The sequence below is a fragment of the Arachis ipaensis genome, chromosome B06 (genome assembly GCF_000816755.2).
Source record: "Arachis ipaensis cultivar K30076 chromosome B06, Araip1.1, whole genome shotgun sequence".
Lineage (NCBI taxonomy): Eukaryota > Viridiplantae > Streptophyta > Magnoliopsida > Fabales > Fabaceae > Arachis > Arachis ipaensis.
This window is the reverse complement of record NC_029790.2, coordinates 85,704,491-85,711,137: the sequence shown is the minus strand read 5'-3', so window position 1 is coordinate 85,711,137 and position 6,647 is coordinate 85,704,491.

Genomic DNA, 6,647 nt, shown 5'->3' with positions numbered 1-6,647 from the left:
TTCTACTAGCAATGGCTTGAATGCGTATCTCTTGGGTTTCTAATCTAAGATTGGAACCTTCGTGGTATAGGCTAGAATTATTGGCAGTCATTCTTGAGATCCGGAAAGTCTAAACCTTGTCTATGGTATTCCGAGTAGGATCTGGGAAGGGATGACTGTGACGAGCTTCAAACTCGCGATTGTTGGGCGTGTGACAGACGCAAAAGGATCAATGGATCCTATTCCAACATGATTGAGAACCGACAGATGATTAGCCGTGTGGTGACAGTGCATTTGGAACATTTTCACTGAGAGGACAGGAAGTAGCCATTGACAACGGTGATGCCCAACATAAAGCTTGCCATGGAAGGGAGTATGAATGATTGGATGAAGGCAATAAGAAAGCAGAGGTTCAAGAGGAACAAAGCATCTTCATACGCTTATCTGAAATTCCTACCATTGAATTACATAAGTATCTCTATCTTTATTCTATTTTATGTTTATCTTTTATTTATCAATCCTCCATAACCATTTGAATCCGCCTGACTGAGATTTACAAGATGACCATAGCTTGCTTCAAGCCGACAGTCTCTGTGGGATCGACCCTTACTCACGTAAGGTATTACTTGGATGACCCAGTGCACTTGCTGGTTAGTTGTGCGGAATTGTGACAAAGTGTAATTCACGTTTGAGAGCTCTAAGTCTTTGGCGCCATTGTTGATGATCACAATTTCGTGCACCAAGTTTTTTGCGCCGTTGCCGGGGATTGTTCGAGTTTAGACAACTGACGGTTCATCTTGTTGCTCAGATTAGGTAATTTTATTTTATTTTTAAGCTTTTTATTTCTTATTTTCGAAAAAAATTACAAAAAAAATTTCTTCTTTTTCATTTTTCCCAAAATAATTTTCGAAAAAAAAACCAAAAAAAAATTAACAAAATCATAAAAACCAAAAATTTTTATGTTTCTTGTTTGATTTTAGTGTCAATTTTTAAGTTTGGTGTCAATTGCATTCTTTTATTTTTCTTAAAAATTTTTGAAAAATTCATGCATGGTGTTCTTCATGATCTTCAAGTTGTTCTTGATGATTTTCCTTATTTGATTTTTGCATTTTTATGTTTTGTGTCTTTTCTTGTTTTTCATATGCATTTTAGAATCATTAGTGTCTAAATATTGAAAACTTCTAAGTTTGGTGTCTTGCATATTTTTCTTTTCTTAAAAATTTTCAAAAATAAGTTCTTGATGTTCATCTTGATCTTCAAAGTATTCTAGGTGTTCATCTTAACATTCAAAGTGTTCTTGCATGCATTTTTTGTTTTGATTCATAATTTTTATGTCTTGTGTCATTTTTGTGTTTTTCTCTCTCATCATTAAAAATTCAAAAATAAAAAAAATATCTTTCCCTTATTTCACTCATAAATTTCGAATATTTGAGTTGACTTTTTCAATTTTTTTTCAAAATTTAGTTGTTTCTTATGAGTCAAGTCAAATTTTCAATTTAAAAATCCTATCTTTGCAAATATTTTTCAAAATCAAATCTTTTTCAATTTCCTTTTTATATTTTCGAATTCTTGCTTAAATTTTTTCAAAATCTTTTTCATTTTTCCTTTAATGCTTTTCAAAAATTTTAAAAATTAATTTTCAAAATCTTTTCCTTATTTTGCTTCATAATTTTCGAAATTACTACTAGCATTTAATGTTTTGATTTAAAAAAATTTTCAAGTTGTTACTTGCCTATTAAGAAAAGTTCAATCTTTAAATTTTAAAATCATATCTTTTAGTTTCTTATTAGTCAAGTAATCAACTTTACTTTTTAAAATCAAATCTTTTTAATTTCCTCTTCAATCATATCTTTTCAATCTTATCTTTTTTCAAATAAATTGCAATCATATCTTCTCAATCATATCTTTTTCAAAATAATTTTCAATCATATCTTTTTTATTGCTAATTTCAAAATCTTTTTCAAAAATAAAATCTTTTTAATTTTCTTTTCAAATCTTTTTCAAAATAATTTCAATCATTTCAATCATATCTTTTTCAAAAATCAATTTTCAAAATCTTTTCTAACTTTCTATCTTTTCAAATTTGATTTTCAAATCTTTTTTTTTTTCAATTAACTACCTGACTTTCTGTTTGATTTTAAAAATTTTCTATTTCAATCATATCTTTTTCAAAACCACCTAACTAATTTTCTCTCTCCAATTTTCGAAAACTCCTTCCCGCTTTTTCAAAATTCTTTTTAATTGACTAATTGTTTTAAATTTTAATTTAATTTTATTTTTCTTTTTAATTTTTGAATTCTAATTAATATTTAAAATAAACACAAAAATATTTTTATTTTATTTTAATTAATTTTTGAATTTTTCTCTTCTCCTTCTTCTATTCTCCTCTTCTGCTACTCACATAAAGGAATCTCTATACTGTGACATAGAGGATTCCATACTTTCTTGTTCTCTTCTCTTTCATGTGAGCAGGAACAAGGACAAAGGCATTCTTGTTGAAGCTGATCCTGAACCTGAAAGGACTCTTGAAGAGAAAGCTCAAAGAAGCTAAAGTACAACTCTCTGTAGAGGACCTAACAGAACTTTTTAAACAAGAAGAAGACATGGCAGCCGAAAACGACAACAATGCCAAAAATGCAAGGAAGGTGCTTGGTGACTTTACTGCACCCACTCCCGACTTCTATGGGAGAAGCATCTCAATCCCTGCCATTGGAGCAAACAACTTTGAGCTTAAGCCTCAATTAGTTTCTCTAGTGCAACAGAATTGCAAATTTCATGGACTTCCATTGGAAGATCCTCATCAATTCTTAGCTGAATTCTTGCAAATCTGTGACACTGTCAAGACTAATGGGGTTGATCCCGAGGTCTACAAGCTTATGCTTTTCCTTTGCTGTAAGAGATAGAGCTATAACATGGTTGGATTCACAACCTAAAGAAAGCCTGAACTCTTGGAAAAAGCTAGTCAATGCCTTCTTGGCAAAGTTCTTTCCTCCTCAAAAATTGAGCAAGCTTAGAGTGGAAGTCCAAACCTTCAGACAGAAGGAAGGTGAATCCCTCTATGAAAGCTTGGGAAAGATACAAGCAATTGATCAGAAGGTGTCCTTCTGACATGCTTTTAGAATGGAGCATCATAGGTATCTTCTATGATGGTCTATCTGAACTGTCCAAGATGTCATTGGACAGCTCTGCTGGAGGATCTCTTCATCTGAAGAAGATGCCTGCAGAAGCTCAGGAACTCATTGAAATGGTTGCAAATAACCAATTCATGTATACTTCTGAAAGGAATCCTGTGAATAATGGGACAAATCAGAAGAAAGGAGTTCTTGAGATTGATACTCTGAATGCCATATTGGCTCAGAATAAAATATTGACTCAACAAGTCAATATGATTTCTCAGAGTCTGAATGGATTGCAAGCTGCATCCAACAGTACTAAAGAAGCATCTTCTGAAAAAGAAGCTTATGATCCTGAGAATCCTGCAATGGCAGAAGTGAATTACATGGGAGAACCCTATGGAAACACCTATAATCCTTCATGGAGAAATCATCCTAATCCCTCATGGAAGGACCAACAGAAGCCTCAACAAGGCTTCAACAATAATGATGGAAGAAATAGGTTTAGCAATAGCAAGCCTTTTCCATCATCTTCTCAGCAACAGACAAAGAATTCTGAACAGAGCCATTCTGGCCTGGCAACCATAGTCTCTTATCTATCTAAGACCACACTAAGTTTTATGAATGAAACAAGCTCATCCATTAGAAATTTGGAGGCACAGGTGGGTCAGTTGAGTAAGAAGATTACTGAAACTCCTCCTAGCACTCTCCCAAGCAATACAGAAGAAAATCCCAAAAGAGAGTGCAAGGCCATAACCTTACTTGGTATGGCCGAACCTGGAGAGAGTGAAAAGGCAGTGATTCCCAATGAGGAAGACCTCAGGGAACGTCCACTGACCAGTAAGGAACCAAAGGAATCTGAGGCTCATACAGAAACCATAGAGATTCCTTTGAAACTTTCTGTTACCATTCATGAGCTCTGATGAATATTCTTCCTCTGAAGAGGATGAAGATGTCACTGAAGAGCAAGTTGCTAAGTACCTTGGAAGACCCTTCCTAGCCACAGCAAAGGCTGTGATTGATGTTGACAGAGGAGAATTGGTTCTTCGATTGAATGGGAACTACCTTGTGTTTAAGGCTCAAGGATCTCCTTCTGTAACCATGGAGAGGAAGCATGAAAAGCTTCTCTCAATACAGAGTCAAACAAAACCCCCACATTTAAACTCTAAGTTTGGTGTTGGGAGGCCACAACCAAACTCTAAGTTTGGTGTTGAGAGGCCCCAACCCTGCTCTGATTATCTGTGAGGCTCCACGAGAGCTCACTGTCAAGCTATTGACATTAAAGAAGCGCTTGTTGGGAGGCAACCCAATTTTATTTAATTATATCTATTTATTCTCCATTGTCATTTTATGTAGGTTGATGATCATGTGAAGTCACAAAAACAACTGAAAAAGCAAAAACAGAATGAAAAACAGTATTAAAAACAGCACACCCTGGAGGAGAAGCTTACTGGCGTTTAAACGCCAGTAAGGGCAGCAGAATGGGCGTTAAACGCCCAGTCTGGCACCATTCTGGGCGTTTAACGCCAGAAATGGGCGCTAGACTGGCGTTTAACGCCAGAAAAGGGCAAGAAACTGGCGTTAAACGCCATAAATGAGCACCAGCCTGGCGTTTAACACCAGGATTGGCAGCAGAAGGCGTTTTGCACGCCTAATTGGTGTAGGGATGAGAAATTCTTGACACCTCAGGATCTGTGGACCCCACAGAATCCCCACCAACTTCAACTCACTCTCTCTCTTCTTCACACCTTTTCATAATACTGTTCCCCAAATACCCTTCACCAATCACCTCAATACCTCTTTCCCAAAAATACCTCACCTATCAAATCCTACCCTCTTCTCCATAAACCCTTCACCAATCCACATCCATCCATCATAAACCCCACCTACCTCACCATTCAAATTCAAACCACTTTCCCTCCCAAACCCACCCATACATGGCCGAACCTTCCCCTCTCCCCACTCCTATATAAACCCATCTTCACCGCTTCATTTTCACACATCTTAAACACTACTTCTACCCTCTTCTTCCGAAACACTAACCCCCCTCCATCTCCTCTATTTCTTCTTCCTCTACTCTCTTCCTTCTTCTTTTGCTCGAGGACGAGCAAACTTTCTAAGTTTGGTGTGGTAAAAGCGTTGCTTTTTGTTTTTCCATAACTATTTATGGCACCAAAGGCCGGAGAAACCTCTAGAAAGAGAAAAGGGAAGGCAAAAGCTTCCACCTCTGAGTCATGGAAGATGGAGAGATTTATCTTAAAGGTCCATCAAGACCACTTCTATGAAGTTGTGGCCAAGATTCCTCATTGAAGAGGACAAGCCCATCACTAAGAAAATGATGGAGCAAACAAGAGATCCCACTCATGGACAAGAGCATGAGAAAATTTCTCATCATGAAATCCCTGAGATGCCTCAAGGGATGCATTTTCCTCCACAAAACTATTGGGAGCAAATTAACACCTCCCTAGGATAATTAAGTTCCAATATGGGACAACTAAGGGTAGAGCACCAAGAGCATTCCATCCTCCTTCATGAAATTAGAGAAGATCAAAGAGTCATGAGAGAGGAGCAACAAAGGCAAGGAAGAGACATTGAGGAGCTCAAGCACTCCATAAGATCTTCAAGAGGAAGAACTAGTCGCCATCACTAAGGTGGACCCGTTCTTTAATTTCCTTGATCCTTATTTTTCTGTTTTTCGAAATTTTATGCTTTATGTTTATCTATGTTTGTGTCTTTATTATATGATCATTTATGCCTTAAAGCTATGAATATGAATCCATCACCTTTCTTAAATGAAAAATGTTTTTAATTGAAAAAGAAAAAGAAGTACATGAATTTCGAATTTTAAAATAGTTTAATTATTTTGATGTGGTGGTAATACTTTTATTCTGAATGAATGCTTGAACAGTGCATATTTTTGATATTGTTGTTTATGAATGTTAAAATTGTTGGCTCTTGAAAGAATGGTGGAAAAGGAGAAATGCTATTTGATAATCTGAAAAATCATAAATTGATTCTTGAAGCAAGAATAAGCAGTGAAAAGCTTGCAAAAAAAATGGCAAAAAAAAAAGAGAAAAAAAAAGAGAGAAAGAAAGAAAAAGAAAAAGCAAGCAGAAAAAGCCAATAGCCCTTTAAACCAAAAGGCAAGGGTGAAATAAAAAAAGGATCCAAGGCTTTGAGCATCAGTGGATATAAGGGCCCACAGGAATAAAATCCTGGCCTAAGCGGCTAAACCAAGCTGTCCCTAACCATGTGCTTGTGGCGTGAAGGTGTCAAGTGAAAACTTGAGACTGAGCGGTTAAAGTAATGGTCCAAAGCAAAAAGAGTGTGCTTAAGAGCTCTGGACACCTCTAATTGGGGACTCTAGCAAAGCTGAGTCACAATCTGAAAAGGTTCACCCAGTTATGTGTCTGTGGCATTTATGTATCCGGTGGTAATACTGGAAAACAAAATGCTTTGGGTCACGGCCAAGACTCATAAAGTAGTTGTGTTCAAGAATCAACATACTTAACTAGGAGAATCAATAACACTATCTGGATTCTGAGTTCCTATAGA